Genomic DNA, 19,075 nt, shown 5'->3' on the forward strand with positions numbered 1-19,075 from the left:
CACCATCACCCTGATACCAAAACCAGACAAAGATGTCACAAAGAAAGAAAACTACAGGCCAATATCACTGATGAACATAGATGCAAAAAATCCTCAACAAAATACTAGCAAACAGAATCCAACAGCACATTAAAAGGATCATACACCATGATCAAGTGGGGTTTATCCCAGGAATGCAAGGATTCTTCAATATACGCAAATCAATCAATGTGATACACCATATTAACAAATTGATGGAGAAAAACCATATGATCATCTCAATAGATGCAGAGAAAGCTTTCGACAAAATTCAACACCCATTTATGATAAAAGCCCTGCAAAAAGTAGGCATAGAGGGAACTTTCCTCAACAGAATAAAGGCCATATATGACAAACCCACAGCCAACATTGTCCTCAATGGTGAAAAACTGAAACCATTTCCACTAAGATCAGGAACAAGACAAGGTTGCCCACTCTCACCACTATTATTCAACATAGTTTTGGAAGTGTTAGCTACAGCAATCAGAGAAGAAAAAGAAATAAAAGGAATCCAAATCGGAAAAGAAGAAGTAAAGCTGTCACTGTTTGCAGATGACATGATACTATACATAGAGAATCCTAAAGATGCTACCAGAAAACTCCTAGAGCTAATCAATGAATTTGGTAAGGTAGCAGGATACAAAATTAATGCACAGAAATCTCTTGCATTTCTATACACTAATGACAAAAAATCTGAAAATGAAATTAAGAAAACACTCCCGTTTACCATTGCAACAAAAAGAATAAAATATCTAGGAATAAATCTACCTAAGGAGACAAAAGACCTGTATGCAGAAAATTATAAGACACTGATGAAAGAAATTAAAGATGATACAAATAGATGGAGAGATATACCATGTTCTTGGATTGGAAGAATCAACATTGTGAAAATGACTCTACTACCCAAAGCAATCTACAGATTCAATGCAATCCCTATCAAGCTACCACTGGCATTTTTCACAGAACTAGAACAAAAAATTTCACAATTTGTATGGAAACACAAAAGACCCCGAATAGCCAAAGCAATCTTGAGAACGAAAAATGGAGCTGGGGGAATCAGGCTCCCTGACTTCAGACTATATTACAAAGCTACAGTAATCAAGACAGTTTGGTACTGGCACAAAACAGAAATATAGATCAATGGAACAGGATAGAAAGCCCAGAGATAAACCCATGCACATATGGTCACCTTATCTTTGATAAAGGAGGCAAGGATATACAGTGGAGAAAAGACAGCCTCTTCAATAAGTGGTGCTGGGAAAATTGGACAGATACATGTAAAAGTATGAAATTAGAACACTCCCTGACACCATGCACAAAAATAAACTCAAAATGGATTAAAGACCTAAGTGTAAGGCCAGACACTATCAAACTCTTAGAGGAAAACATAGGCAGAACACTCTATGACATACATCACAGCAAGATTGTTTTTGACTCAGCTCCTAGAGAAATGGAAATAAGAACACAAATAAACAAATGGGACCTCATGAAACTTAAAAGCTTTTGCACAGTAAAGGAAACCATAAACAAGGCCAAAAGACAACCCTCAGAATGGGAGAAAATATTTTCAAATGAAGCAACTGACAAAGGATTAATCTCCAAGATTTACAAGGAGCTCATGCAGCTCAATAACAAAAAAACGAACAACCCAATCCAAAAATGGGCAGAAGACCTAAATAGACATTTCTCCAAAGAAGATATACAGATTGCCAACAGACACATGAAAGAATGCTCAACATCATTAATCATTAGAGAAATGCAAATCAAAACTACAATGAGATATCATCTCACACCAGTCAGAATGGCCATCATCAAAAAATCTAGAAACAATAAATGCTGGAGAGGGTGTGGAGGAAAGGGAACACTCTTGCACTGTTGGTGGGAATGTAAATTGATACAGCCACTATGGAGAACAGTATGGAGGTTCCTCAAAAAACTACAAATAGAACTACCATACGACCCAGCAATCCCACTACTGGGCATATACCCTGAGAAAACCATAGTTCAAAAAGAGTCATGTACCAAAATGTTCATTGCAGCTCTGTTTACAATAGCCAGGACATGGAAGCAACCTAAATGTCCATCGACAGATGAATGGATAAAGAAGATGTGGCACATATATACAATGGAATATTACTCAGCCATAAAAAGAAATGAAATGGAGGTATTTGTAATGAGGTGGATGGAGTTAGAGTCTGTCATACAGAGTGAAGTAAGTCAGAAAGAGAAAAACAAATACAGTATGCTAACACATATATATGGAATCTAAGGAAGAAGAAAAAAAAAGGCCATGAAGAACCTAGTGGCAAGACGGGAATAAAGACACAGACCTACTAGAGAATGGACTTGAAGATATGGGGAGGGGGAGGGGTGAGATGTGACAGGGTGAGAGAGTGTCATGGACATATATACACTACCAAATGTAAAATAGATAGCTAGTGGGAAGCAGCTGCATAGCACAGGGAGATCAGCCCGGTGCTTTGTGACCACCTAGAGGGGTGGGATGGGGAGGGTGGGAGGGAGGGAGATGCAAGAGGGAAGAGATATGGGAACATATGTATATGTATAACTGATTCACTTTGTTATAAAGCAGAAACTGGCACACCATTGTAAGGCAATTATACTTCAATAAAGATGTTTAATGATCAAAAAAAAAATTAATGTAAGGATTAAATATAAAAATGTTAAGAATAGAGCATGACACAGAGTAAACACTCAGAAATTACTTATAATAAATGAGCTCTCTTTTTATCATTAAATAGCTGAGGACCAGACAAAACCTGACAATAATTGGTAATGAAATAATTATGAAATATTTCACCCTTATTCTGATTGATAGGGAAAATGTCATCTTTTAGTTTAAAAACATTAACACATATTACAGAGTGTATTATAAATATTGGATCAAGGGGTTTTGGTACTCTGGGGTGAGAGAGGAGCAAATAGAGGACTCTTAGACAGATGGCTCCCATTTTCCTGGGATTGCCACATTAAGGATATTGGGTTGATAGCTAAAATTGTTTTCAAAATTATTCTAGTGAAAAATAATTATATAAGAAAGTAAATTCTGAAGAAAAGTATATAAAGATATCTGGATAGATTTTAAAACTTACTTTATGAAGGAAATAGATAAGTTCTAGATGTTTTATGTAATCTAAATTAGTATTTTATGATCATGTCCTTTCTTATGCATTTTTTAAAAGAAGGAAGATCAAACTTAAGCTAGCATGATTCCATTTATTTAGCTATTAGTAATAATAGCTAAAGGCAAAATAATTGTATGACTACATAAGATAAAGTGATAAAATACTGTTAAAAATAAAAATGGAATTGTTATTATACTGAGTATATTTGTATAAACTTTAATAACCCAATTAACTTTAACTGTTTTTAAATCGGAATACATATTGAAAGTTTTTAGTTATCTCAATTATGTGTCATGGTCATTGATCAAGTCAAACATACATAAATTTTTTACGAAGGTAGCTTTCATAATCAGAAATTTCTTATCTATAATCAAAGTAAAAGGATAGTAAATTTTTTTAGGGGCATTAAAAAAAAAAAAGGTCCACTGAAATACCATTGAAGACAAGAGGTCCTTCCCCACCCCCCCATCCTTTGTAACATGACTGCCACTTCTTTAATATTCACTCCATATCACGTGAGCTAAAATATTGGAGTTGCTAATGTGGTATTGATTTTACTATTTCTTCATGTTCCTAAATTCTACAAAGTAGTAAACAAAGTCAAGCAACAGCAAATCTTGCCAAATAATAATAGTAATAATAACAACAATACTAATAATAAACAAGCACTATTGATCATTATGTAATAGGGACAAAAGATTCACTTTGTCAAACATATGACTCCCAGTTTTTTAAACAGAAAATGTAATGAATATAAATTGATGTAAATGGAATTAGGCAGACAGCATTTTTTAGAGTGGTGTTAACTTCACAGCAGAATTGAGCAGAAGGTACAGAGGTTGTATTTTTCTTTACAAGTAACAGAAGAAATTGACATAACAAAGACAAATATCGAAGCTGTGAATTAAAAAAAAAAAAAAATCCTTCAAGCAACATTAGTGGAGGTCAAGGTTTGTAAATTGTGTGAACACATTATAATTTCAGTCCAAATAGTCTTTTCTTGCTTGGTAACTCTATAATGGGACCTTAAAATTCTGATAAGGGTTATGTATTTCAGCAGATGTATTCTATCTGAATAATCACACAATTATTTAATGAGTATAACCTTTTTATTTACTTTTGTTAAATGATCACTTCTTTTTGCTTTTTATAACTACTTCCAGAAATTCCGTCTTCTGTCTTTCCTAAATACCCCTATTCTCCATGTTCTCAAGTTATATATTATAATTTTCCCTGTTTTTTGCAGGCATCTAAATACCTTCAGCTTCTTTCCTTTTCTTTCCTTAATAAATCTTTGATAATTTTATCTCCTCACTCAATGCCACTTTCTCCATCACTTATTCCCTCATAATTCTTGGTGATTTAAATCTTCATATAGATGATACTTCTACACCTTGGTCTTTCCGATATTGTTCTTCATTTTACCTCAGCCATTTATTCCCATAGTCATACCATCTTTATTAAGAAGGATATACTAGATTATGCTATGGTAACAAGATGACAAAAATCTCAGTGGCTTAACACAACAAAAGGTTACTTCTTGTTCTCATAAAATCCTCCACTGATCTAAGTTCACCAGAGACGCTTTCTCCATGTAGCAGCTCAACATTCCAGACCACTTCATCTTGTAGCAAGACATTTTCAGCATGACACTTCTGGTTTTGTTGCATCAAGGAAGAAGAGGATGGAGAATCATGTGAATTGGTTTATAAATGCTTCAGTCCAGAAGTCAATATTGCTCTCAATTCTTCAGCTACAGCAAATCACACGGACATGCCTACCTCCAGGGGTACACTTTTTTTTAATCATGCTTTTTTTCTTGGTCAAAACCATAGTTCTGGATAAATTCAATTCTTAGCCTTCTATGCACCTGTGCCTACACAGCAGAACATAGCCAACAGGAGTAATGTTAAATTATAATCATGAACCTCAATGAGGCTCTCAGTGCCAACTGGCAATCTCACTATATTTCCATAATTCAATGATTCTTAAATCTCCTAGACAACGTCTTCATAGATAACTGTGTAAAAAGCTGATGAGATTGTTTTCACTGGACAAAACAAAAGCCTCCAGAAAAGACACTCCATCATCACCCACCACAACACGTCCTCTACTATCTCCTTCTTTAATCACATCATCAGATTCTCTTCCATTGAGTTTTTCCTCATCTCTCCTATCTTTAAATGGTAGAGTTTTGCTCTTTTCTTTCTATGCTCACTCCCTTGCTGATCATATCTACTCTAATGATTACGAATAAGATCTACATAGAGAAACATTCAAAATTTATATTTCCAGCCTGGATCTCATCCTTGATCCCCAGAATTATGAATGCAACTGCCTACTTACCCAGTCCACTTGAATTTCTAACTGATATCTCAAACTTAATACACCCCAAACTGAATTCCTGGTATGTGGCCCAGATCTCCACCTCACACCATTTTTCTACATCTCAGTATGAGGTAACTCCATCTTTTCAGTTTCTCAGGACAACAAAAATTTTGTAGCCCCTATTTAAATATTTTTCCAATCAACAGCTCATCCTCTGAATATCCCCTTTCCACAAATGGCACTCCCTCAACCTCCTCCCTCTGTATTTTTATTCATAGCACTTTGCCACTATATTTTATTAATTTGTTTTAATCTCTGCACTAGGATGTAGGCAGAAGAATACTGGAAGAGAAAGAGGTAAGAAATTCTGAACACAGAACTACCATTTAGGGATTTTAGTTTGATGTGCTCGTAGAATTAGGAAGTGATATTAGAAAGTAAATAAGGCTGAAAAAAAGAAAAAAAATCATATTTCTGCAATGGTATTTTGGCTCAATACTTGTTGACTGGAGTTCATTTTCTAAAGTTATAAATCATATAGAAGATATTGGAAAAGAAAATAAAAGCAATAGCACAGTATGCTAATACTTGGAGCTTTATTTTACAGTTACCTCCACTTTGAAGCATTTATTTAGGCACAAGAAATGTTGGGGAAAGCTTTCTGGCACTGTAAAAAGAATGTTAGCTTGGGGAAAAGAAAAGATGACATTTTCTGTTTCTGACTTCATTAACAATTCTGAAACTAGTCTCTCATCTGAATTATTTTTATAAATTGCTGCTGGGAAAAGTATTAGCTATTGTATGTGTGCCTGGCAAGTAAGCATATCCCTAGATACTATACAAATGAGCAGAGTCAAATATAAAGCAGAGATGACGTGTGCCAACCGTTATACTCAGCTGAGGGGGCTCCCATTCGTGCAGCACAAGCTGGTCTATCACTTGGTGGGGGGAGACCTCATTTTCCTCCACACCTGGCTTTTGCTTATAATAAGCCAGATTCTCCTCAGCAGGACAGCAACTTGCTGAGCAGCTAGAAATGAAATTGTATAGAGGGTAAATTTATCTTTGGGTTTCTAAAAGTACCTCAGTGTGCTTTATATGCCTTCATTACTCCTTGGCATCTAGATCCTAGGTCATCCATATTTATGACATATAAAAGAGTAAACTTTGCCAAAGTTAGTATTTTTCTTTTTAAAAGTTTTAAGGAAAAGAATTTAAATTCTGATGGTAAAATCTTAAGGATCAATGTAAAAATTGTGAATCACGTGGGGTCAGAGGGGAAATAGCTTCTCTTGCCCTCAAATATCACACCTCAAAGATTCTTTGAGGAAAATTCTATCAAGTGTCTGATTCCTTGCAGTGGAGTTAGCTTTTATGAGCTAAAGACCTTTATTGTGGTCATGCTATAACTTCGCAAGAATTAAATGGCCAAATTTTCAGGAGGAAAATTCAAGAGAGGCAATCTATGTGGCTACTCTTATTTCTCTGAAGACCAAAGATGAGAACTGAGTTCAATAAAAGATCAAGAAAAAATGCACTTTTCCTCACAAAAATAAGTTTCCAGAGGATACTTGGAAAATAACAGTTTTGGGAATTCCGTGGCAATCCAGTGGTTAGGACTCCTTGCTCTCACTGCCAAGGGCCCACATTCGATCCCTGGTTGGGGAACTAGGATCCTGCATGCCCTGTGGCGCAGCCAAAAAAAAAAAAAAAAATGAAAAGAGAAAAAAGGTGACTTAAAAGAAAAAGAAAAGAATACTTTTACTATTAGCAGTCCTACAGTCCTACAGTTTACATTCCCATCAACAGTGTACAAGTATTCCCTTTTTTCCCTATCCTCACCAGCATTTATCTCTTATCTTTACAACAGACATCCTAACAGATGTGAGGTGATATCTGATTGTGGTTTTGATTTGCATTTCACTGATGATTGTGATGCTGAATACATTTTCATGTACCTGTTGGCCATTTCAAGGTCTTCTTTGGAAAAATGTCCATTCTGGTCTTTTGCTCATTTTTTAATGAGTCTTTTTTTTTTTTTTTGCTTTTTAGATGTATGAATTCATTTTATATTTAAATATTGACCCATTATCAGATATGCGGTTTGCAAATATTTTCTCCCTTCCATAGTTTGCCTTTTCATTTTGTTGGTGGTTTCCTTTGTTGTGTAGAAAATTTTCAGTTCAATGTAGTCATTTTTGTTTATTTCTAGTTTTGTTGCCTTTGTTTTTTGGTCTCAAATCCAAAAAAATTATTGCCAAGACCAATTTCAAGGAGCTTTGTCCTTATGTTTTCTTCTAGGAGTTTTATAGTTTCAGGTCTTATGTTTTTAAGCCATTTTGAGATGATTTTTTGTGTATGGTGTAAAATAGGAGTTGAGTTTCATTCTTTTGCAGGTGGATATCCAGTTCTCCCAACCTCATTTATTAAAGCAACTACCTTTCCTCATTGTATACTGTAGGATCCTTTGTGGATAATTAATTTACCATATATGTGTGGATTTATTTCTGGGCTTTTTGTTCTATACAATTGATCTATGTGTCTGTTTTTATATCAGTACTATACTATTTTGATTATTATACCTTTTGTAATATAGTTTGAAATCAGGGAGTATGATGCCTCGAGCTTTGTTCTTCTTCTTCAAGATTGCTTTGGGGGAGTGGGAGGTACAAACTATTGGGTATAAAATAGGCTACAAGTATGTATTGTACAACATGGGGAATATAGCCAATATTTTGTAATAACTGTAAGTGGAGTATAACCTTTAAAAATTGTATTTAAAAAGGTAAAAAAAAAAGATTGCTTTGATTATTGGCAGTCTTTTGTGATTTCATAGAAATTTTAGGATTGTTTTTTCCATTTCTGTGAAAAATGCTGTTGGAATTTTGATAGGAATTGCACTGAATCTGTAGATTTGTTGGGTAGTGTGGACATTTTACAATATTAATTCGTCCAATCCATGAACACATATATCTTTCCATTTACTAGTGTCTTTTTCAATTTCTTTCATCAATATTTTATAGTTTTCAGTGTACACATCTTTCTACTCCTTGGTTAAATTTATTTCTAAGTATTTTATTGATTCTTGATGCTAATATAAATGGGATTGTTTTTTAAATTTCTCTTTCTGATAGTTTGTTGTTTGTGTATAGAAATGCAGCTGACTTTTACACGTTGATTTTGTATCCTACAAGTTTACTGAATTCGTTTATTAGTTTCAACAGATTTTTCATGGAGTCCTTAGGGTTTTCTATGTATAATATCATTTCACCTGCAAATGGAGACAATTTCACTTCTTTGTTTGTGATTTAGATGTCTTTTATTTGTTTCTCTCGCTTAACTACCCTGGCTAGGACTTCCAGTACTATGTTGACTAAAAGTGGTGAGAGTAGGTATCTTATCTTGTTTCTGATCTTAGAGAAAAAGCTTTCTGCTTTTCACCAATGAGTAAAATTTTAGCTGTGGGTTTGTTATACATAGCCTTTCATTAAGTTGAGGTATGTGCCTTGTAGTTCAAATTTTTGAGTTTTTATCATGAAAGGATATTAAATTTTATCAAATGCCTTTTCAGCATCTATTTGATGACCATAAGAGTTTTATCCTTCATTGTGTTAATGTGGTGTATTACATTGATTTATTTGTGGATATTAAACCCTTCTTGCATCCCTGGAATAAATTCCACTTGATCATGGTATATGATCCTTTTAATAACTGTTGAATTAAGTTTGCTAATATTTTGTTGAGGATTTTTATATCTATATTCATCAGGGATATTGATCTGTAGTTTTCTTTTCTAGTATTGTCCTTGTCTGGTTTTGGTTTCACAGTAATGCTGGCCTTGTAGAAGAGGAGTGTTCCCTCCTCTGCAATGTTTTAGAAAAGTTTGAGAAGAACTGGTGTTAATTCTTTTTAAATGTTTGGTAGATTCACCCATGAAGTCATCTCTTCCTAGGGTTTTCTTTGTTTGGAGTTTTTTGTTTGTTTGTTTGTTTTTGTTTTCTTTTTTATACTTCAGTCTCTTTAACCATTATCTGTTCAAGTTTCTATATCTTCATGATTCAATCTTGGTAGGTTGTATGTTTCTAGGAATTTATCTATTTCTTTTAGATTATTTGATTGGTTGGCTTATAATTGTTCACAGCAGTCTCTTATGATCTTTAGTATTTCTATGGTATCAGTTGTAATGTCTCTTCCTTTATTTCTATTTTATTTATTTCAGTGTTCTCTCTTTTTTGTTAGTCTAAGTAAAGATTTGTTAATTTTATTTATCTTTTTAAAAATCAGTTATTCGTTCCATTTATCTTTTCTATTATCTTTCTAGTCTCTATTTCATTTACTTCTGCCCTGATTTTTGTTCTTTCCTTCCTTCTATAAATGTTGGGCTTACTTTGTCCTTCTTTTTGTAGTTCCTTGAGATGTAATGTTATGCTTCTTATTTGAGATCTTAACTTTTTTCTTAATATAGACATTTATTGCTATAAACTTCTCACTTAGAACTTGTTTTTCTGCATCCTGTAAGTTTTGGTATTTTGTGTTTCCATTTCGCTTTGTCTAAAAATATTTTTTATTTCCCTTTTGATTTCTTTGATGACCCCACTGGTTGTTCACTAGCATGCTGTTTAATCTCCACATATAGTGAATTTTTGAGTTTTTCTCTTGTAATTGTTTTATAGGTTCAAACCATTGTGGTAAGAATAGATATTTAATATAACTTCAATTTTCTTAAGTTATTAACACTTGTGGTTTTTTGGTCTAATATATGATCTATCCTGAAGAATGTTCCATGTGTGCTTGAGAGGAAGGTGTATTCTACTGCTATTGGAATGTTCTGTATATGTTTGTCAAGTCCATTTGATCTAACATGTAATTTAAGTACAGTTTCTCCTCATTGATTTTCTGTCTTGATGATCTATCCATTTTTGAATGGGACTGAAATCCCCAACTATTATTGTATTGTTGTTTATTTCTCCCTTCAGATAAATTAATATTTACTTTATATATTTAGGTGCTCCTATGTCAATCATCTAGTTTCCGGATTTCTCTCAGAACTATTGCCCTGTTTGCCATTATATATTCAGTGGGTCCATTGGAGGAGAGATATTCTAGAGCCTTCTATGTTGTCTTCTTGGCCTGGACTCCATCATGACTTAAACTATTTTTCTCTAAAATTCTAACTAAGGCACAAAATAAGACAAAGTGGAAAATCTGGACTCCATTTTCAGACATGTTCTAATAGATGGATGAAATTGTTCTTGTTCAAAGCTAAGAATAACAAACTCACATGAATGATTACATGTCCTGGTGTTAAAGATGGAATCCAGTCCCATTTGCTCTTTATTTACAACCCCTGCTTTATTAAATATTTACCAATTCAGACTGGTTCTTAAGGGAAAATCCACCTATGCCACTGAAGGTTTAAACTGGTTCCAACTCTGCCTTTATTCAACTGTGTGGTGATAGAAGATTATCTTTGATGTTTACAACTTAATTTTCTTCTATATCAGATAAAATAACCTCTAAGATACTATCCAGCACTTAAATTCCAGGATTCTCTGATCCTGAAAGTTGGAACAATTCAGTATCAAGGGCAGATATCCCTTGAGGCATGCAATATGTCAGAGAGAGCAGTTGCCAAAATGCTGATGAGTGCAGATGTGGGAAGCTGACCTACATCTGGAATTTCATCAGTCTCTCTCCCCAGCAGGGCACTATCTAAATGCTTGTCGGGTTGCATTTCATCTAGATTCCCTTATCAAGCCTTGAATATCAAGGTCAAGCAAAGATACACTTGATCATAGACCCAGCAAATTTCACTGCCAGCACCCAAGACAAAGGAATTGGTAGCCAATGATGGGAGGTAGGCTTAACAGCCACAGTATGAAGTTGTCCCAGGCCAAAGCATCTCCATCCTCCTCTCTTCAGTCACAAGGTTCTCAATTTTGAGAAAGACTCTATTTTTTTTTTTCCTGTCAGCTCTTTTATCTCGTCATAGTTATTACCTTGGATATGCCACTTGGTGTCATGAGAAATGTTGAAGGAATGCCAAGATCTTGGCTAGATAAATTCTAACAAATAAAGCAGGGTCACAGCAGGCCCTCAGTTCACTGTAAAGCATTAATATGGCTATGTACATGTCAGGAATCAAGGACAAGCACATCCTGTCAGTAATAATCTCAAAATATGACCATTATCTGAAAATTTGTCACCACCTTCAATGGTAGAACCCAATCCAAGCACCATTATCTCTTGCCTTCCTACATTTTATTCTCCATATTCTCTTTTAAAGTATGAATCAGATCATATCATTCCCTTGCTCAAAATTCTTACCAGCTTCCTAACTCACTAAAAATGAAAATAAGAATTCCTCATGGACTACAAAGCTCCCTATGAGTTGGTCCTGAGCTTCTCTTCAGATATTCTAAACTTCTTTCTACCTTACTCTTTATACTCTAATCATCACAGTCTTTTAACTATTCCACAAAGACACAGAATGCTCTCTTGTCTCACGGTCTTTGCTTTACTGTTTTCTCCTTCCAGGACACTAATTCTTTCAGTCATACTGAATAATTTCTGCCCCATTTTGTTCTTGTCTCTGCTTAAATATCACTTTTTTTTTTTTTTTTTTTTTACCATCTATGTACTGTAAAAATCTTTCATTATATCCCTTTAACTTTCACTTCATTTTTTTCCTTCATGGTATGATATGACATTACAATTCATATTTTCTGATTGTTAGATTAGTCTCCTCCACTAAATTATAATTTACTGAAGTCAAGAACTTTCTTTGCGTTCATCACTGAATCCCAAGTGTTAAGAACAGAGCATCACACTTCTTAAGCACTGAATTTACTATAAGAGCGAATACCGTTATTGCTGGTCTATATACTTCAGCAAATCAAAACAAAAGGAAGTTAGTAAAATGAATTATTGGTCCAAATTATAAAGACGTTTATTTCTCCCGCAGAGCTGGAGTCAACAGAAACACAACCAAGTTTGAAAATGTGAAATAAAGACACAAGAAATCTAGGTAGAAAGAGTTCAAAGGCTGGTTGTTAAACCTCAGACTCAATTGCATATGTGCAGATGCCTCTCTTCACTATTTTTTATCATCACTTAAGCATTCTTCTGAGCTTATGGTGATGATGATGATGATGAGGATGAGGATGATGAGGATGATGAGGATGACTGATGATAATGATGTTTGTTATAAAGACAAAATCCCTGGAGATATTTTGCTCCTAAAATTAGAAACCACCCACAACACGACTGTTTGACTAAGAATATTTTGTATACTTTTAACTCTCTCTCAGAAAGCTTACTATAAATACACACATCCTTTCACATCCACTTACATTTTATATTTCCTGAGGTCTTTTCTCCTCTTGGTAAATCTGTGACTTCAGTGGATAAATGGACAAAACTCTCAGTTGTAGAGATTGAATCTTTTCTACCAGGATCCATTTCCTTGTATTACCAGTCACCAGCTGAGACTAAATATCTGAAATTCAGATTCCCCATTTATTTATTTTTTATTTTTTAAAATTTTATTTATTTACTTATTTATTTTTGGCTGTGTTGGGTCTTTGTTTCTGTGCATGGGCTCTCTCTAGTTGCCGCGAGTGGGGGCCACTCCTCATCGCGGTGCGCGGGCCTCTCACTGTCACGGCCTCTCCTGTTGCGGATCACAAGCTCCAGACGCGCAGGCTCAGTAGTTGTGGCTCACGGGCCTAGTTGCTCCGCGGCATGTGGGATCCTTCCAGACCAGGGCTCGAACCCATGTCCCCTGCATCTGCAGGCAGACTCTCAACCACTGCGCCACCAGGGAAGCCCAGATTCCCCATTTATTAAACTGGACAGAAAGCAATTATTTTCCTTAGTTATTTATGGTGCTCAGTTCTATCAGAAAAGAGACTGATGATTAATTGCATAATTTTATATCATATAAATTGTCTGACCTGGCCCCCACCTGAGTCTGGCCATTGAATTCAGACAAAGTTTGATAAAAATCTATATTTAGTTACTTGTTTTCAGTTATTGTAGGATTATTGCTTTCATTTGTGATGCTAGAAATTTTAGCCCACCTCAAAAGTACTGTGATGGTCAATGCACTTGAATGCATAAAGAGCATAAAATAAAGCATAACTCCAATTTCTTTGTTATATTTGAAATAAATAAATTTCTATTCAGAAAAGTTTTCATTAATTTGTTTAAAGAGTGATGTGATGCTAATAATCTCATGCCCATATGTGTACTCATACCTTTTATATACAAATGAATTATTTCTTAGAGTCAGGGCTCTGACAGAAGAGTACTGAGATCTTGAGATCTGGCAGGGGACATTTGAATGGATGCTTTTGAGAACTCCAGACTGTCCATACCAATAGGATCCACTGGTTCTAGCCTGTACTTTATCATCTATCTAGAAAATTTTTTTCCCAGTAGAATATTGGAAGGGCTTCCTCAAGATGAAGCTCAGTTGATAGTTTGGGAAAAACACCTATGGGGTTGGAGTTCTATGCATCAGTTGTTCTATATCTCGGATGCTAAAGTATATGGGTCAAGGAAGCAAAGTATAGAGGTAGAAGTAACCTATCTCACTGTCCTTCTCAGTGACCCAATGGATAATTTATACTTCACCTCCATATAAAATTAGAATCTATGGAATTAGAGGTTCTGTTTTGGAGGGAAGTTGGGATGAGGGATATTCCTCCTAGAAGAGAACTGAATTTTGCTAAATATAAAGCCATGACAGCCACTTAGTCCTTTTAGGTTCCTCTTGCCAGTAGACCTGTAGGTGGCCAAGAAATAAAATACTATACTTCTGGAAGTAATTAATCCTTAGGATCAGGAGATGGGATTGTGCCGTAGCAAGGACAAAGATGTGTATATTTGAGCTCAGGAGATTAATTGGGGTACCTCTTTTGCATCCATGCTGGGTAATGACTTTAAATGGGCAATTGTAGAAATCATGGACTGAAAAGAGCATAGTAACCAGATATTCATGTACTTCAGGGTTAAATATCTAAATTACTTTGTTGAGCAAGCAACCTAGATCATCAGATGTACTAATTGAAGTTGAGGAAAACATGGAATCTAGTATAAAAGAGAAAATGATTATTAATTATAGATTCTAAGCTAACTGCGGTTGGGAGAAATTGGGTGAAATATGGAATCTATATTATTTATTAAAACAGCATATGATTTTACAATTAATCAAAATTAACATACAATTAACAAAATAAAGAGATTATTTTTTAAGTAATCAGGAAAAATTATTCAGGGTTCACTATATCTTATCCCACAAACTCTCTTATAAATATGTATGTAAAATTTTGACTGGCCATGATTTTGCAAAAGCAGTTATAACACATGAGCAGTTATAACACATGTGAGGCACAGATAGATTTGAGAAGTGCAGGTGGTAGAATGTAGAAGACACTGCTGGCATTCTACTCATAAAAAGTTTAGCACTAATTTATCCTGTGCCTAACTCTAATAGCTTTCTCTGGCTGGAAGAACATATTCTACTCATGCACAGGGCAGAGTGTAAGTACTAAAAAGTTCATACCTCTGGGAATAACCCCAAAGTATGACAACTGAAAAACATTGCATATTTATTCCAGTTTCCCTGCCACTTAGGACAACTCTGAATCATGTTTTATACCATCACCCAGAGCTCAGAGTGGGTGTGTGCCCCAATTACCTACAAGACTAACATGCTCATTAAATACTTTAAATACTACGTATTGGCTTCCTTCCTTTCCCTCTCTTATTTCACATTCAAATGCAAATCTTCCTACGACTACCTCCCAAACAAATTACTTGTACTCAAATACTTATCTCAGGGTCTCTCAGTAGGATTTGAACCAAAGACAATGGTATGAAAATCTCTGAAGTAATTTATTTTCACCTCTAGTACTTTGGGGAACATATGAAATATGAGACAAGCATGTGTTGCTATAAAGCATATTAAGAAATGAAATTAAGAAAACAACACTATTGCTTTACTCCTGTTTACTTAGGTACCTAAGCAGGTACCTAAGTTGTAAGTATACTTACAACTATTAAATCTCCCAGTTTTGCTGAGACTCTTTGGAAGACTCTGAAATCTAAAAGTAGCCAAACCCTGTGATATGTACCCCAGCTGAACCATCCTCTATACTCATTCCCCTAGTGTCTTAGTTATCAAGACTGTGATCTCTTTGTTTACACTTTTGGGAAACCCACAGGCTGCACAGTGATTATTTTCCCTTTGGCACACTCTATCCTGGAAACTGACATAATTTCAAAATTATCTCCACTGCTGCTAGAGGGAATAGGTCCTAATTATTTTTGTTAGGGTCATTATGTTTTCTCTTCTCTTTCTTTCATTCTTTCTATCTAGGCCAGAAAATTACTTACTGTCCAAAATCATTTCTCTAGGATATTCTTACCCCACCAGTCCTCCAACCTTAAATGTCTACATGCATCACCATGACCTAGTCTTGTTTCAAATATTTCATCAAATCCGTAGAATCTTAGAGTTGAAGAGATAATTGGTCTCTCTGATATATAGATGAAGAGAGTGCAGTTTTGACTACCTAGTTTATGAATGAAGAGACTGAAGCTCACATAATTTCAGTGACTTGCCTAAGGGAGCACAGTAAGTTAATGACAGAGCTAAGACCTGAACAAATCAGGTTTTAACATGTTCTACATACAACAAGAGACAAAAACATGGAAACAAAGGAATATATGACATAGTATATGCATGTAAAAATAGTCCTTTATTTACTCTAAGACAATTAAGAAAGAGGACAGCTGTCAGTCAAGATGTAATCTTTCAAATTGCACTGGTTATAAGATGTATACTGATCTTAAACATATTAAAATGTAAAAGTGAGCATTTCAGAATTAATACCATAATGATGATGATAATAATTGACATTTATAGAATGTTGAATTCAAGTGACATATATGTATTATTTAATCCTCACAACAACTCTTTTCAGTCTGTTCCATTACAAATTTAATTCCTCATCCATACCAGTAACTCAGTACTAAATTGTCTGACAGTTTTTCTTTACTATGGCAGTTTGCCTCTCCCAATCATGGACGCTACACATTCTTGGCTGAACTTGAATATTCACAGGAGTATGCCACACATGTGCCATTCTGATTAATCTCATCAAGAGACTAGGACTAGGGGACTTCCCTGGAGGTCCAGTGGTTAAGACTCCGCACTTCCACTGCAGGGGGTGCGGGTTCGATCCCTGGTTGGGGAACTAAGATCCTGCATGCCGCGTGGCATAGCCAAAAAAAAAAAAAAAAAAGAGATCGGACTAAATATACTCAGTGTGTCTCATACAGAATTTAATCAAGGTTAAAATCAACAGAACTTTAAGCAGCAAGATGAGGCCAATCAGGATGAGGCTTCAACCATGCCACTCAGGATTCAGTCACCTGTGAATAAGTCCCAAGGGTACCAGTAGGTCTTATTTCAGACATCCAGGATACAGTCTCAGACCATTACAAACTTCTCAAGTGAATTTTATACTGATCTGCCGATCTTTGATATTACTGCTAATAATTATAGGAGGCCTTAACATTCTTTTAAAAAATCGTTTGATCATATATGTGAGGGCTTGTGTATGGGTTCTTTATTCTATTCAATTGGTCCGCATGTCTGTCTTTAAGGCAGTACTGCACTGTTTTGATTACCATGGCCTTGTAGTAAGTTTTGAAATCAAGACGTGTGAGTATTCTAACTTTGTTATTTTTTCAAGTTAATTTTAGCCACTCAGCTTCCTTTGAGATTCCATATAAATTTAAGGACAGTATTTATTTTCCACACACACACACAAAATCATTAGAATTTTGATGCTTTGATTAGAATAGGGATTGCACTGAATCTGTAGATCACTTTGGGTAATATTGACATCTTAACAATATTGCCTTTTTTTTAAAAACATCTTTATTGGAGTATAATTGCTTTACAATGTTGTGTTAGTTTCTGCTGTATAACAGTGAATCAGCTATATGTATACATATATACCCATATCCCCTCCCTCTGCGTCTCCCTTCCACCCTCCCTATCCCACCCCTCTAGGTGGTCACAAAGCACCAAGCTGATCTCCCTGTGCTATGCGGCTGCTTCCCACTAGCTATCTATTTTACATTTGGTAGTGTATATATGTCAATACTACTCTCTCACTTCATCCCAGCTTACAATTCCCCCTCCCCGTGTCCTCAGGTCCATTCTCTATGTCTGCATCTTTATTCCTGTCTTGCCCCTAGGTTCATCAGAACAATTTTTTTTTTTTTAGATTCCATACATACGTGTTACACATATGGTATTTGTTTTTCTCTTTCTGACTTACTTCACTCTGTATGAGACTCTAGGCCCATCTACCTCACTACAAATAACTCAATTTTGTTTCCTTTTATGGCTGAGTAATATTCCATTGTATATATGTGCCACATCTTCTTTAGCCATTCATCTGTTGATAGACACTTAGGTTGCTTCCATGTCCTGGCTATTGTAAATAGTGCTGCAATGAACATTGTGGTACATGTCTCTTTTTGAATTATGGTCTTCTCAGGGTATAAGCCCAGAAATGGAATTGTTGGGTCATATGGTATTACTAGTTTTAGTTTTTTAAGGAACCTCCATACTGTTCTCCATAGTGGCTGTATCAATTTACATTCCCACTGACAGTGCAAGAGGGTTCCCTTTTCTCCACACCCTCTCCAGCATTTATTGTTTGTAGATTTTTTGATGATGGCCATTCTGACCTGTGTGAGGTGATACCTCATTGTAGTTTTGATTTGCATTTCTCTAATGATTAGTGATGTTGAGCATCCTTTCATGTGTTTGTTGGCAATCTGTATATCTTATTTGGAAATAGAACTACCATATGACCCAGCAATCCCACTACTGGGCATATACCCTGAGAAAACCATAATTCAAAACTAGTCATGTACCACAATGTTCACTGCAGCACTATTTACAATAGACAGGACATGGAAGCAACCTAAGTGTTTCTTACACAACAACACAACAACATTGTAAATCAAATATAATCCAATATAAAATAAAAATTTTAAAAATAGTTAAAACGGCAAAGTTTACGTATGCTTTTCCACAATAAAAAACTGCAACATCTGAATGTTTAAAATGTTACATTGTGGTGTGGAACAAGCTTCCCTCACTCATTTGGAGATTTCCATTAAGGCTCTATCTGCCCCATTTCATTTGCCATTCTGAGTGTATCTTGACAGTGTCTGATGAATTCAGTCCAAGCCACTGGGACATAAGGTTCAATAGTTAAAAGGAAAACAAGCTGAGAAACAACTTTTAGATATTTATCATGCAATAAGCACTGTAATTTGTAGTAATAAGATACAGATAAAGAAGACAAAGTGGTGCACAAAATTAGACATGTTAACAGTACTTTCATAAAATATGGTGAGTACCAAGTGGAATGCATGTTCAGGGTGTAGAGGAAGCACAGAGGAGCAAATATTGGCTTTTTGCTCTGAGATATGCCAAAGACAGCTGTAATAAATTTATTGCTTTTTAGGTCTGTCAAAGTATTGCAAAT

This window comes from Balaenoptera ricei, chromosome 16 (genome assembly GCF_028023285.1).
Source record: "Balaenoptera ricei isolate mBalRic1 chromosome 16, mBalRic1.hap2, whole genome shotgun sequence".
NCBI classification, from domain to species: Eukaryota; Metazoa; Chordata; class Mammalia; order Artiodactyla; family Balaenopteridae; genus Balaenoptera; species Balaenoptera ricei.